Source organism: Silene latifolia, chromosome 2, assembly GCF_048544455.1.
Source record: "Silene latifolia isolate original U9 population chromosome 2, ASM4854445v1, whole genome shotgun sequence".
Classification (NCBI taxonomy): Eukaryota; Viridiplantae; Streptophyta; class Magnoliopsida; order Caryophyllales; family Caryophyllaceae; genus Silene; species Silene latifolia.
The window spans coordinates 102,693,971-102,710,426 of NC_133527.1; the positions used below are offsets into that span (position 1 = coordinate 102,693,971).

The 16,456-nt window shown below is 38.8% G+C and overlaps 1 non-coding gene across 1 annotated transcript; it reads left to right on the plus strand.

Moving 5' to 3' along the window:
- The first annotated feature begins 8,149 nt into the window (after nucleotides 1-8,149).
- Nucleotides 8,150-8,256, plus strand: LOC141645677 (small nucleolar RNA R71). Its single transcript, XR_012545154.1, has one exon. It is a non-coding gene; the product is annotated as a small nucleolar RNA R71 (small nucleolar RNA).
- Nucleotides 8,257-16,456: the final 8,200 nt, after the last annotated feature.

Consider the following 16,456-nt stretch of genomic DNA (forward strand, 5'->3'; position numbering starts at 1 on the left):
TACAAACATGTTCTCAAATTATAAGCAAGCAATTATTGTTGTGATGGATTGAGTTGGGTTATATCTTACAATCCTAGGAAAGTTTGGGTCCCGGAGCCGAATCGATTAGATTGTACAACACCTACAAGTCGACTTAATCTTTCCTACTCAACACATGCATGGTCTAACAAGACTCGAGTTGGGTTATGTCTTACAAGTCAAGTTGAAAGGATAGAAGATGATAGTAAATGCAAGGATTCATAGGCTTAGCATTTCATCAAATATAACATGTGCATGTATTAAGATCAAAACAAGCAAGCAAATAAGATATGAAAGCATATTGATTTAAGCATGAATCATTCCCCATGTTGGTTTCCCCTAATCACCCATTAAACCCTAGCTACGAGACTACTCACTCATTATCATGTTGATCATGCTAGAAAGGTTGTCAATCATACTAACATAATGAAACATGATGAATAAATGAAAGTAATTAACAATAATTAAAAAGGGATTAAGAGATTATACCTACTAATGATTCCAATAATAAAGCAAGAATAATAGAAGTACTTGAATCCTAGATTGAGAGGTTGTCAATCTCCCAATAATAACCCAAATAATCTTCAATTACCCAAAATAAAGGAAGAACAAGAGAGAGATTAAAGAACTAAAACTTGGATTAAAACTTGATTAATACTTGATTACAATATTGTAGAGAGATTTGATTGATATTAACTACACTAATTATTGATAAGAAGAACATGCTCCTCTAATTAGCCTAATGGGGTATTTATAGTGAAAATTAGGGAGGATGCATTAGGGTTAACTAAGGCTAATTTAGTAATTACACTTTTTAAGTTGAGCAAGGAGGACCCGGTATTTTCTGAGAGAAGGGCTTCTCTTTTCGTAGCTTGAAGAATGAAATCCGTCTTTGCATCAAATCCGTGCGGATTAGAGTCGGGACGGCCGGATTTGGGCTGGGCAATCCGAGCGGATTCGGAGAGGGACGCTCGGATTGTCTTTGGGAATCCGAGCGGATTCCAAGGAGGGACGCTCGGATTGTTGAGGCTGGACGGGCGGATTGTCCGCAATCCGTTCGGATTGTTGGTCAGCGTCAATTCTTCTTCTTTTTTTCCCTTTTCTTCATAAATTCCTTGGGGATTTCCTTGGGGACGCAAGGATCCTTTCTCAACATTGTTCTTCTACTATGATATGTACAAAGGCCTTCTAGTCTTGTCTCTTCTTGATGCTTGGTCATTGAATACAATCAATTTAGCCTCGTTTTGCCACGAAAATGCAAGATTCTTACTCCTTTCCTACCAAGGGTTCAAAATCTCAAAGAATATGCAAAACAAAGAACTAAAGATAAGAAATGACCCAAATAGGCACTAAAAAGCATGGAAACAATGGTAATTCGGGGGCTAAATATGCGCCAATTATGGTCACATCAAATATCCCCAAACCGAACCTTTGCTCGTCCCGAGTAAAGAGGTGACAAAGACTAGGACCAAAACTAACCTATCCTAATAATAATAGCCGATATGAGACAATTAGCGGGTCTCACTCCGCCCCTTCAACTCACAACAAGACAACTATGAGGTAGGATGCCTTCTTGCAAGGCAAGGTGGGTCTTGCCAAAATGGCGACACATCCAAGCATTAAAGCATATAAAATCACATAATGGATGCATCTACAAAAAGAATATCCACTTTCCTCATCTAAGTGGCGGAAATTATCTACAAGGGAAGCAATTCAAGGGTACACAATCCTTCATAGATGCAATTTGTTCAAACTACTAAGCCTAGAAGGATACCAATAAATCACCTCCAAGTTGTGTCAAGCTAGGGTACCTTTGTCCTCAATCGTTAAATGCTTTTGTCAAGAGTAGACTCCCTATGGTGTTAGAAACACTGGAGGATCGCAGAATTCCCCCTCTTGCCTAGACAAGAAGAAGGGTCGTCCCCTCTCTACCATGCACAAAAATGGATACGATGGATAAAGGGATCAATAGATATTTGAGTTTCACTTTGGGAGTTTGCTTTTGTTTTTGTTTTTCCCCCCAATTTCATTTGGCATTTGACATTTGAGAACACTTTCTTGCCATTTCTTTTTGATTTGGCTTTTCAATACTTGACAACTTTTTTGCATTTCTTTTTGAACATTTTCAAAGTCACCCCAATTAGTAACGAGGGTGCCTTGTATTTGAAGCTTAGGAGTTCTATTTTTGCTCCTATTTTCATTTGATGCATTTTTGCAAACTTTCTTTCATTTTTCATTTCATTGAACTCAAATTGATTTGTTTTTGTGCCCATTCCCTTTGACGACAAAAGTATGGTAGAACATGGATGAATGATGGAAGTATCCATGGTTTCAAGGGTCACCTTGGAATAAACGGTAGCCAAGGAGTTATCACACCACAAGGTACTCTTGACTCGGCCTTAAACCATGGGTCAAAGGATACTAGCATGACACATCCTAGGGTGTTTTACAAGCATTCTAACAAGCAAAGTCTTAAGAATAAAAAGCATCTACTAGGGCCTATATATATACTTGTCAAGCTTCCCAAATAGACGGTTTCACAAAATTTTTCTAACCATGCAAACTACATGCCATGATGCAACTAACATATACACATCCTAATGCAAATGATTCTACCAACTAATATGGCATATAAACTAAATGCAATCCTAAGTTCACATTGTTTTACCGCATCAATCAAAATAAAGCCACATAGTCATTAACATAAAGAGGAAAAAGGAGATTGGAAAGATCATACCATGCGGTCTTCAATATCCTCATGTCTCGGATGTGGCGTAGTCAATCAAAGTGAACAAGGATAAACAAACACAATATATACAAGACAATATATACAAAGGAAATGAACTTGTTTTTGGTTTTTCAATTTTTTCAATTTTTATGATTTTTGAAATTTTTCAATTTTTATGGGTTTTTGAATAAAAGTTAAGTGTTAGAATTCCCATCCCCACACTAATATGGGCATTGTCCTCAATGGCCAAAATGATGGAAATTATGCAAAGATGATGCATGATTTCTATACTAAATGCAATTCTACACTAAGCTATACTACATGATGCATGGTTTTTGTTATGACGGAGAGGATAATTTAGATTACCTCCCGTTGTGTATGCATTAACTTCCCCAAACCAAATAAGACACTATTGCTAATGTCAAGGATGGGTATAGTTCATGCACACACTATGCTATGCATGAAACTAGATTGTCATTTTGGATTTTACAAATGGGAACAATAAAGAACACCTCAATGGTACCGAGGTGTGAGTCCTTTGATGTTGCTAGGACTAAACCAACAATGATCAAAATGAAATAAAATACAAAGAGATATAGACAAACCATGGGAGTGTAGGAGTCTCCAAGGCTAGTCTTCCATCATGCTATCATCATCATCACTTCCCTCATGAGAAGTGGTCAAATTGCCACTTTCCTTGGCACTTTCTTCATCACTTTCTTCATTATCTTGCTCATCATCATCTTCACCATCTCTTTCTCCATCTCCACTTGCTTCTTCCTCAATATTATCATCAATTTCTTCACCATTTCCAACAACCACATTGTCTTCCACCACGTCCCTAGATGCACCCGGAAATAAGGCTTCTTTATCCGCCCAACTAGGCAAAGGACAAGATGGATCAAGGATTCCTTGCCTAGCTAAATGTAAGAGGGGAGGATATTGAGCCAAATAAGCATTCTTCTGATCTTCATAAGCTTGCTTGTGCATGGCTTGCATAAGAAGAGTGACATAGTCTTTCCCAATTTCAACTCCTTGCGGTTTGAACTCTTCATACACAAAGGGGTAAGGTGGTATAACAATGGAAGAGGAGGGGGTTTCATGATCACCCTTTTGTTGTTGAATGATGTACTCGGCTTCTTCGGATAGGGGAAGTAGATAGTTGGTCCGGTGGACACTTAGACGACAAATCTTCGCGGGTAAAGTGAATGATCGAGCCTCACTAGTAAGCCATCCACACTTGGTGTCAAGGGGGTTTTGAGCAACCCACTTGAACTTGTTAATCATCATAGGCATATCAATAAGATGGCCACCTTCCTATGCCTTGTACTTGCTATCCTTATTGAAATTAGGATCAAAGTGCTTGGCTAGGACCGTGACTAGGCCGCCATTAACAATAACGGTTGTACCCTTCTTCCCACTATCAACATGGAGCCATCTATCAACCAATAGCCTCAAAGAATTGAAAGGCTTGGTATGGATTCTTCCGATATTCAAAGCCGATTCAAGGAGAATAAAATCAAGTCTTGTGAAATGATTGGTGTCTTTCCTAGCAATTATGGTATTTCCCACAACTTTGTGCCATACTCTTATGCCCGGATGATGGACCAAAAGAGCACGACAAGCATGAAAATCATCAAATTTCTTCCCGGAGATTGTCTCCCAAAGAGGCTCGGGGTCATACTTTCCATAATGCTTAAAGTATCTCGATTCATCGCTAAGACCCAAAATTTCACCCAATTCCTTAAAGGTAATGCGTCTACTCATGTTAGCTAGACGAAACTCAAGATTTTCCCTATTCTCAACTTTGGTGACTTTTAAAGAACTTAAGAATTCCAAGACAAGGGAAGGGTATGTCAATTCCTTTGTTTCAAACAATTTCTTCAAACCCATGGCATTGAAAAAGGCTTTTGTTTGTTCAAGAACACCCAATTTCTCCAAAGCATCTTTACATATGAATTTGGTGGATTGAATTGATTTCATAGAAAACTTGGCAAATGTCTTTCTATGGGTATCGGAAATAAAAGTTACCTCCGGATAATGCAAGAGTTGATCGATTACCGGAGTAGAAGGTGATGCTCCCATAGAAGTTTGTTGTTGTTGTTGCTGCACTTCCAAGTTTGGTGTTGCTACCACCATTGCCAAAGCTTTCTTTGTTTCGAGAGCTTTTTGCCTTTGAGAGAGAGCCTTTGCCTTTGGTGCCTTTGTTGCCTTTGTTGCAGCCTTTGTCCTTGCCATTTGATGAACTAACCAAGAAAAGAATCAAAAATCTTCAATTTGTAGAATGCCCAAATCGATTTGAAGGTGAAAGGCTTTGCCTTTATGAAATCAAAAATCGACTCAAAGGTTGAAGAATTTGTTCTTGGTTTTGATTTTTATTGAAGATGGAGTGATTGATTTGTTGTTTGAATGATGGTTTGAATTGATTTTGGTGGATTTTGTTGAGGGTTTTTGTTTTTGTGATGGAGAGGATGAGGGTTTTGATGTTTAGGGTAGTGTTTATGAATGAATGAATGAATGAATGAAGGTGGGAGGGTATTTGAAGAAGTCGAAATTTTCGAAAACGCAGGGGCAATCCGTGCAGATTAGGCACAATCCGTGCGGATTCTGCAGCTTCAAAATTTTCAGAAGCTCGCCTAAAGACGGGCGGATTCTGTGGAATCCGCTCGGATTCTTCTGTGTAGGGACGGGCGGATTTGCTGCAGGACGGACGGATTCTAGTCCAGAGAAATTTCTTTGTTTTCTTCAGCTGCAAAGACGGGCGTCTTGTTCATAAGACGGACGGATTCTATGAGACGGGCGTCTTTCCAGAAATACGCTCGGATTCTTCAACAGTCAAGAAATTATCAATTTCAGCTCAGCTCAGGACGGGCGTCTTTTCAGCACGACGCTCGGATTCTTGAAGACGGGCGGATTCTCAGGAATCCGCTCGGATTCTGGTCCTTTGTACCCGGATTCACTTCATTCGTGCACATTGCATTTCCCTTTACCATTCTTCCATTCTTCTTCATTTCTTGTGTTCTTCATTGTGGGGGCACTACTAAGGCATGAATAGCCTAGGCAATTGTCATCCCCACACTAAGGTAAAGCACTACACATCAATTAAAATTGTTAGTCCCTCCCTCACTTCTCTCTTATATGACAATTATTTTGATCAAAGTAAATAAAAATCCAAAAATGACAAAAATGCAATACGAGAATTGAAATGTAAGTTAGGGAGTTAGAAATATTTACAAGTGGTGGTTTAGGGAGGACTCCACCAAACTCTCATTCTTGATGAGATGTCAAGGGGGCATGTTCAAGGTGTTGTTGATGTTGCTCAACACCTTGAAAAAGTAATCAAAAGCTTGTTCATTGTTATGGTAGAGGTCCTCAATAGACCGTGCCCCTTGTTGTTGATCATGATCGATGGCATGCCCAATGTAGGGATTAAAAATCCCTTCAAACTCGTCGTCCCAAAGACCACAAACTTCATTGAGTTGATCATTGAAAATCTCTTGCTTAGATGGAGACAACTCTCCCAATTTCTTGTCTTGGCCAATGAGGCCATCCTCTTCTTCCTTGGTTGATTTTGATGAGCTTTGCAAGCTCTCCTTGTCATAATTCACTTGCTCTTTGAATGGAGCATCTTCAACTTTCTTCCTCCATTGGAGTTCCGATTTCTTCCTTTCATCTTTCCGGCTATAATGATCAATCATGAAACATGGCTCATGCAAACGAGGAGCTCTCATGGTCTTGTCAAGATTAAAAGTTATGCTTTCATCTCCCACTTCTAGAGTGAGCTCTCCATGTTTCACATCAATCACCGCACCCGCGGTGTGTAGGAAAGGTCTTCCTAAGATGATTGGAATGTTGGAATCTTCCTCCATATCAACAATGACAAAGTCTACCGGGATGAAAAACTTCCCAATTCGCACGGGGACATCTTCCCATATCCCTAATGGTGTCTTCGTCGATCTATCGGCCATTTGGAGTGTGATATTGGTGCATTTAAGCTCTCCCATTCCCAACCTTTTACTCACCGAGTACGGCATGACACTCACACTAGCCCCTAGATCACATAAGGCTTTGTTGATCGTCGTGTCGCCAATGGTACACGGTATTGAGAAGCTTCCCGGATCCTTTAACTTTGGAGGTGAACTCCCTTGAAGTATTGCACTACTCACCTTAGTGAAGGCGATAGTCTCAAGTTTCCGGATCGACTTATTCTTTGTGAGGATATCTTTCATGTACTTTGCATAGGCCGGTACGTGATTGATTAATTCCGTGAAAGGAATTGAGACTTCTAAGTTCTTCACAATCTCCATGAACTTTCCAAGTTGATCATCAAATTTGGGCTTGGCTTGACGACTTGGAAAAGGAAGTCTAATCACAATGGGCTCCTTCTCTTTGGCTTTGTCTTCATTTTTCTTTGAACTTTCTTCTTTTGATGATTCCCCTTCTTTGGGGCTTTGCACAATTTCTTCCTTTTCACTAGCTTTCACAACTTCATCCTCAACTTGCTTCTTCGGTGCTTCATATCTTGTACCACTTCTCAAGTGAATGGCACTAACCGTTTCATGTCTAGGGGGATTACTTTGAGGTGGTAATTGCCCCTTTTGTCTTTGTGAGCTTGAAGATGCTAGTTGAGTCAATTGTGTTTCCAACATCTTGGTGTGAGCTAGAATGTTGTTGATGGTGGTGTCTTTTGCTTGGCTATCTTTTTGCATTTGAGTGAAAAATTCTTGTTGATTCTTTTGCATTTGGAGGACCGCTTTTTGGACATCAAAACCTTGGTCATTTTGGTGATTGTATGGATTTTGATTTTGGTAACCTTGGTTTTGATTGTAAAAGGGTCTTTGATTTTGGTTCCTCATGGGTGGTGGAGTGTATGTTGTTTGAGGGTTTTGAACATTTTGGCTTTTGTATGAGAGATTTGGATGGAACTTGGTGTTTTCATTGTAAAAATTTGAATAAGGGGTACCACTTTTGTAAGCTTGGAAAGCATTAACTTGTTCGGTTGTTCCCCTACACTCACTTGGGTCATGACCCAAAGTTCCACAATTCTCACATATCCCACTTGGGATTGATGAGGATGCCGTCATGGCATTGACATGATGCTTTGATGTTTTTGAGTTTTCCTCAAGTCTAGCCATAGCTTGTTCAAACTTCAAGTTGATTGTGTCAATGTGAGCACTAAGTTGAGCACCCAATTGAGTAACGGAGTCCACTTCATGCTTTCCTCCTCTAGTAGCCTTGCGAGGTCTACTATATTGTGAATTATGGACCGCCATTTCCTCAATCTTGTTCCATGTTTGATTGTCATCAACTTCGGTGAACATTCCATTTGATCCCATATTGAGAATGTTCCTTGAATCTTCATATAAACCATTCCAAAATTGTTGCACTAAAAACCATTCGCTAAGTCCATGGTGAGGACATGAGCGACAAACACCTTTGAACCGCTCCCAAGCTTCATACAAAGATTCTTCATCCCTTTGCTTAAAACCCGTAATTTGAGCTCTTAGCATGTTAGTCTTTTCCGGTGGGTAGAATTTTTTGTAGAAAGCTAGAGCTAACTTCTTCCAAGAATCTATTCCAAGGGTGGCCTTATCAAGGCCCTTCAACCATTGCTTTGCGGTGCCGATTAACGAAAAAGGAAATAAGACCCATCTTATTTGGTCTTGAGTCACGCCCGTTTGAGAGATAGCATCACAATAATCGCAAAAGGTTTCCATATGAGAATGAGGGTCCTCACTAGGCATTCCCCCGAATTGGCTCCTCTCAACTAGTTGGATGAAGGCAGACTTGGCAATAAAATTACCGGTGAGATGTTGCGGTGTAGGAGTACCATTTGGTAAATTCTCCTCGGTGGGTATAGAGTGTGACGAGAATTTAGGCATTGTAGGTGGATTTTGTGGGATATTGTGTAATGGGTTTTCTTCTCCTTCTATTGCGAAAGGATTGACAAACTCACTAGTGGGTTGAACAACTTCACCAACACCTCTCAAATTCCTCCTAACAAGTCTCCTATTATTCGTCAAGGTTCTTTCGATTTCACGGTCAAAAGGTAACAAATCACCTTGTGACCTTCTAGACATGCAAAATATCAAACAACTTGAAAACGATTAGAGCAAACCTTGAGGAGTTTTACTTCCCCAAGGTGAAAAAGACACAACTAATAACAATAAAAGAAATCTTAAATCAATTAAACACCGTCCCAAGAAACGCGCCATTTTTGATCGAGGCCATTTCGTGTTCACAATTAAGTATATGTGGTCGTTGGTCAATGGTCGATACAAAACACAATTTATACTTCACAAACAACTCTACAATTAGTAAAGAGGCAAGTAAAGGTCGGATCCCAAGGGACGGGTATTGAAATGAGAATTCTATTGTAACTAGTAGTGTCTTAGGGGGTGTCACAAATTGGGTTGATGTAGAAGGTCACTAAACTAAAATAGCAATGAAAATAAACTAGCAAGATAAAATAAGGGGTGTAAACAATTGATTAAAAGCACTAGGGTGTCATGGGTTCATAGGGAAATCATGGGATATGATCATACAAAGATGTTCTCAAATTATAAGCAAGCAATTATTGTTGTGATGGATTGAGTTGGGTTATATCTTACAATCCTAGGAAAGTTTGGGTCCCTGGGCCAATCGATTAGATTGTACAACACCTACAAGTCGACTTAATCTTTCCTACTCAACACATGCATGGTCTAACAAGACTCGAGTTGGGTTATGTCTTACAAGTCAAGTTGAAAGGATAGAAGATGATAGTAAATGCAAGGATTCATAGGCTTAGCATTTCATCAAATATAACATGTGCATGTATTAAGATCAAAACAAGCAAGCAAATAAGATATGAAAGCATATTGATTTAAGCATGAATCATTCCCCATGTTGGTTTCCCCTAATCACCCATTAAACCCTAGCTAAGAGACTACTCACTCATTATCATGTTGATCATGCTAGAAAGGTTGTCAATCATACTAACATAATGAAACATGATGAATAAATGAAAGTAATTAACAATAATTAAAAAGGGATTAAGAGATTATACCTACTAATGATTCCAATAATAAAGCAAGAATAATAGAAGTACTTGAATCCTAGATTGAGAGGTTGTCAATCTCCCAATAATAACCCAAATAATCTTCAATTACCCAAAATAAAGGAAGAACAAGAGAGAGATTAAAGAACTAAAACTTGGATTAAAACTTGATTAATACTTGATTACAATATTGAAGAGAGATTTGATTGATATTAACTACACTAATTATTGATAAGAAGAACATGCTCCTCTAATTAGCCTAATGGGGTATTTATAGTGAAAATTAGGGAGGATGCATTAGGGTTAACTAAGGCTAATTTAGTAATTACACTTTTTAAGTTGAGCAAGGAGGACCCGGTATTTTCTGAGAGAAGGGCTTCTCTTTTCGTAGCTTGAAGAATGAAATCCGTCTTTGTCTTTTGAAAACCGTGCGGATTAGAGTCGGACGACGGCCGGATTTGGGCAATCCGAGCGGATTCGGAGAGGGACGCTCGGATTGTCTTTGGGAATCCGAGCGGATTCCAAGGGGGACGCTCGGATTATTGAGGCTGGACGGACGGATTGTCTGCAATCCGTTCGGATTGTTGGTCAGCGTCAATTCTTCTTCTTTTTCTTCCCTTTTCTTCATAAATTCCTTGGGGATTTCCTTGGGGACGCAAGGATCCTTTCTCAACATTGTTCTTCTACTATGATATGTACAAAGGCCTTCTAGTCTTGTCTCTTCTTGATGCTTGGTCATTGAATACAATCAATTTAGCCTCGTTTTGCCATGAAAATGCAAGATTCTTACTCCTTTCCTACCAAGGGATCAAAATCTCAAAGAATATGCAAAACAAAGAACTAAAGATAAGAAATGACCCAAATAGGCACTAAAAAGCATGGAAACAATGGTAATTCGGGGGCTAAATATGCGCCAATTATGGTCACATCAATGATTAGCCTAGCACTTCTCACAAGTCCTAGCATATTAGAAAATATTAGTTTTGAGTAACTTCTTACTTCAACTAAGTATCTTTCCAAACTTCTTATTTCTCCTTTTAGCTTGAAAAGCTTAGGATTTTCATAAATCCTTACGCGTGTTCGGACTTTAATATGTGCAACCTCTTGACACATAACAGAGTGTTCTGTCCAACACTGAAATCGCTCATCGGATTCTCCTCGAGAATTCATGACGATTCTTCTATGACTTGCCAATGAATCATCATGCTCTTATGCATATGATTCATTATTATTGGACATGTACATGATTATTCTAATGGCGGAAACATTAGTAACTAATAATCATGTGATCAACCATTCTTAGGTTCAATGAACGACCATGACTGCTAATGGCAATTCCATTTTCATTGACATGAATAACATACGTTTCTTGTTGATTCGATGTGTATATCTCAATACCTATCCAACATCTCATGATGTGATTGGATTCATCATAGTCCATTTTCATCCAGAATTGAAAACTCAAATACTTCTTTGTGAAAGAAAGTATTAGCTCGTTATTCTCAATGAGTAATGAGTTATAAACTTTTACAAGATGATTGCTCCCGCTAAATTCCATGTCTTCACATGATAATTTCCAACTCCCACTTAATTCCATATGTTTCGCAATTGACTACTCAATCGAAACATTTCAAGAATTGAAATATATTTTGCTTTGCCAAGTTATTAAGATAAAACCATATATGCTCCCAGCATATCATTTCAAAATATCTATTTTGAAGAGGTTTCAATTTTAACCTTATGGAAAGAGATTTTAATCTCTAACTCATTCATTTTATAATGACGCGTAACAATGTCATTATTCAAATGTGAATTATATCTAATATACGTCCTTCTCAAAATACCCTTTTCGAAAGAAGGTTTAACCATTTCATTTTCATAATGAGGTTAAGTAATGACATTAGCGTGGTTAATACTTAACTTAGCTCTTGTGGATATCGGCATATCATTCTTTGCAACTTTTAGTCATAAATCTCATTTATTTTCGAGGATGCAACTTTGATTCATTTAGGCTCTTAAGTAAATATCAATATTAAAACAATTGGTTAAATGTTGTTCATAAACTAGTCAAAGTTCTTGTTAAGACTTTACTTTAGTCATTCTTATTGCAAAACTTTCTTTTGGTCTCCTCGTGTAGTTATCTTGAGAACATATTCTTTTGATTACTTCACTTGGTCTCTTTTCTCATGTAGATATCATCTATTCGAGACCATAGATCTCATCTATTCGAGTATACTATCTGTATAGGTATACAAATCATTCTTTATTGCGTAGATCTCATTTACACAAGTACACAAATTTTGCTTGGTGTTCTTTGTGTCTTCATTTTCTCCCACTCTATCTTTAGAATGAATACACTAGAGATTCAAAGATAGCATATGAGACACAAATAATGATTTTTGAAGTATACTATTTCATAGGTTGACTAATTGTTTTAGATTTGATAAGTGTACTTGGTGATTGACATTCCTTAAAGAGAGTTCATCAACTCAATATTACTTTATAATTGAACATACACAAGCCTTAAGCTTGTGGACATATAATGAATCCCATCATTATAATAGTCCATTAGATCATTTTAAGTGAATGATCATATGTTTCTATGAGCAAGCATATAAAGACGAATTTTTAGAACAAGGATAAAATACGATAAAACGGGTGTCTTCGGTTGCAAACCAAGCCACCATAATCCAAAATACAACAATTGTTTTAGAAAGGATCAAACATTTCCATGTCGAACACGGAAATCAAAAGGTTCTAAAAATCTGAAACATAAATTAAAATAAGACAATAAAAGGCCAAGCTTCATGGAAGCTACTCCTAGCTTCTTGATGGTTTCTCAAGCTTGCTTTTCTTTTCCCTTGTCCTTGCTTGGTGGAGGCCCTATTTACAATAAAAAGGGGATACATTATCACAACTTTGTATCACAATACCATAGTTGAATTAGAAACATAAAAGAGAGGATAGTCATTTACCTACTGGAGTGATCTTTCCAGCTTTAATGTCACCAAGATATTTGGAACAATTTCTTTTTCAATGTCCAACACCATTACAATAATGGCATTTATCAAGAGGACCCTTCTTGATTTTGGAAGTGCTAGCTTCGTAAGTCTTAGCTTTGGTGAAAGTGGGAGCTTGCTTCTTACCCTTCTTCCCATTCTTCTTGAACTTCCCCTTGCTTTTGGTGCTTATGTTAAGCACATCCTTAGGTGGGTTAACATTTAACCCCATGTCTCTTTCGGCTTGCACAAGTAACTTGTGCAACTCTTCAAGAGACACGTCCTTGTCTTGCATGCTAAAATTCACCCGGAATTAATCATACGCTTTGACTTTGGATAAGGAGTGTAGAATCCTATCTACAATGAGTTCTTTGGGGATTTCAACCTTTTGAATCTTCAAGGTCTCGCCTAGCTCCATCAATTTGAGCACGTGAGGGCTAACATTTTGGCCCTCTTTAAAGTCGAGATCAAAGAATGTCGCGGCCGCCTCATATTGGACGATCCGCGGAGTTTGTGAAAACCTTGTCACAAGCTTGGAATAGATTTCATTAGCGGTGCCCATCTTAAAGGCTCTCCTTTGGATATCCGCCTCCATTGCAAAGATTAACACATTTTTCATTGCGGCAGACTCCTTGTGGTAAGCCTCATATGCTTCCCTAGTAGCGGCGGTCGACCTAGTATTAGGTTCGGGTGGAGAGGCCTCGGTGAGGTAACGAACCGTGTCGTCACCTTGGGCGGCTAATTTAAGTTGGGCATCCCAATCGGAGAAATTTGACCCATTCTTTTCAAGTTTACAACGATCCATGAAGGATCGGAACAATGAAGTATTAGTGAGAGGTGTGGCATTGGTGTTTGGAGTGGCCATTTGTTATGAGAAATAGATGCAATCTACAAAACGAATATTATAGAAGGAATAAAACATATGTAGTTTAAAATAATAATACTCGTAAAATTTTTAATTTAAACAAGTTTTATTGCATTTATCTAATGACCTCTACCCAACTTGATAAATGATTCCAAGACCCAAATTCATATTAACTTGGGCACGGTAGGGCCGATTCATCCCTTATCAATATAACTCGGTGGATTAACGCTTTAATCGATTCTACTTTTAGAACTCTTGGTCGATAAAATTACATTAAGTTTTATCTTTAGCCCAGAACACATGCGACTACGGTCACGAATACTTCCGTTGAGCTCAATCCAAATTTCGAATAAATGTGTCCATAATCCAAATCCACATCAACTTGGGCACGGTAGGGCCGATTCATCCCTTATCAAAATGAATTCGGTGGATAGACATTTATCACCCACTTCCCCTACGTAACAAGGTTTGTACCCCGGTAGGGCCGAGTGCACTCCCTCGCGAAATAGGTTTTCATGGTTTCTACTTTTTGGTAAGGCTAAGTCTCAATTGTTTATTTTTAGCGAGAGGTCATGTCAATTTATTATCTATCACGTTTTAAATGAACTAACGCGGTGAACTACGATAATTCTAATTGACACGGTCGATAAACTCGATTAAAATGACAATGCATGTTTTAGTTATGGCGATTTAGCGATGCATGCAACATATAAATAAAATGCAAAGCATAAATTAAATCCTAGTATGGCCTTCCTAAAATAGAAAATCTAATTAACTATTACATATTCGGAAACCAACTACATTGGTCCCTAGAACTTCGGTTTTGGCACGCATCTCGAGGTAACACCGTCTTTATGTATCGCCTTCTTGAGTGACATCGTCTTCAAGGAACTCCGAAATAAATAAATTACATAAAAAATTACATAATTTCCTATTATACATGTAATACTCCGTATTTATATGTCTTGGGGGTACTCTATCGAGTAGCCCTTACTCTGTCGAGTATGGGCAAGTTGCGGAATAAAATAGTTTCTGACCTGTTGGGTACTCGATCGAGTAGCTGGGGCACTCGATCGAGTAGGGGGGTACTCGATCGAGTGCCTTGGGTACTCGATCGAGTGCCTTGGGTACTCGATCGAGTGTCCGGTTTTACGGGGGAGTTTTCTCGGGTTTTGTTAATTACGCGATTAAGGTATTTAAACATATTCGTCATTGTTTTAAATCACTTTTTACAAAACCTAAAACCTGTTTAAGAGAGAAAGCAACTAGTTCTTCTTCCTAATCGCGTTCTTGACAATTCCGGAGTTCGAGGCGGTCGGTTCGTATCGTAGTTCGTGTCGTTGGATTCCTTGCGTCGAGGGTAAGCTTTTAATATAATTTTTATAATGTTTTGTTAAGATTGATGAAACCCTAATTTAGGAATTTGGGGTTTTTATGAGTAGTATTTGAATGGTAGCATCTATGTGTTGTGTGATAGGAGGAGAATTCGTAGAGGAGCCGTTTTGATACAGCTGTAGATACCGTCTGCGTGTTGTGCTTTCCAGGTAGGATTTCCTACTCGGTATTAGTCCCATAATGGGATATTGGTGATGTCTTTGTAGTTAGTTGTTTGATATGATGATTGTGATTGTGATTGTGATTGTGGTTGTGTTTGTTGATGGTTCTTGAGATGCGTCTCGGTGAGTGGGGTCACTTGCGGGAGTGATCTCACGCCCTAGTTTCGCCCTTCGTGGAACCCGCCACGAAAGGGGATGTGCACATTAATGGACAGGGTTATCGCTCGTACGATGAGCGGGGCTTAGGTGGGAACGGTTGCGGTCCCCCATCGGCGGTAGGTCCAAAGTGGACGGTCGATATTGAGATGATGGGAGTTGGTGGTGTGTGTATGTGTGTGTGACAATATTTGTATGTTTGTCTTATTATTGTTATTTATATTGATTGTGTGATTAGTCACGGACCCGGTGTTGTTTTGTAAAACCTGCGGTGATCCATTCGGGGATGGTGAGCGATATTGAACAGTATAGAGATGAGTACTGGGATAGGCTGGGATGGCCACGACATGACGATAGAGTCTTTCGTTTGTAGTTTAGCATTAATTTACATTTCATTGAGAAATGATAGTTTGGAATAATGTATTGTACTTTGGTTTGGTTTTGAGGATTGTATTTATCATTAAACTATTTATAATAAATATTGTTTCCGTTTTGTCTATTTGATTATCATACCTCGGGCGACCGAGATGGTGATGTCTTCATACCCGAGTGGTCCTGGTAAGGCACTCGGAGTATGGGGGTGTTACAAATGGTATCGGAGCGACGATCCTGAAACCTGTAACCAATGAACTTAACGAACATAGGGAGTCAATTAAAATGAACCCGGGGTAAAAGTTGTAGGAGCTAGTGCAAAGGCTTGGGAGACGTCCTAAAGTCGCGGGGGTCGCCCTACAACTTTGTACCGGTCACATGGGGAAAGTGTTTGTCGAGTCATCTGTATGTTTGATTAACGTGTGCAACAAAGTGATGAAGTGTGTTGATTGTTTGGTGTTGAAATAGGAAGTTGAGCAAGTGAAAGGAAATGATATGTGGAACATGTTAATGAGATGATAACATGTTGAATGATTTACAATGTGGCTTTAATAGCATGATGAATTGATCTTGTTGATAGTAGAATAGATGCGTAGCATATTTATTCTGATAGCATGTGATTTTATAAGTTTAGCATGTAGCATATGACGTAACATGCGGGTAGCTTTTACGTATTGGTGATACTCGATCGAGTGGGGCTGACTCGATCGGGTGGGTTTTTGC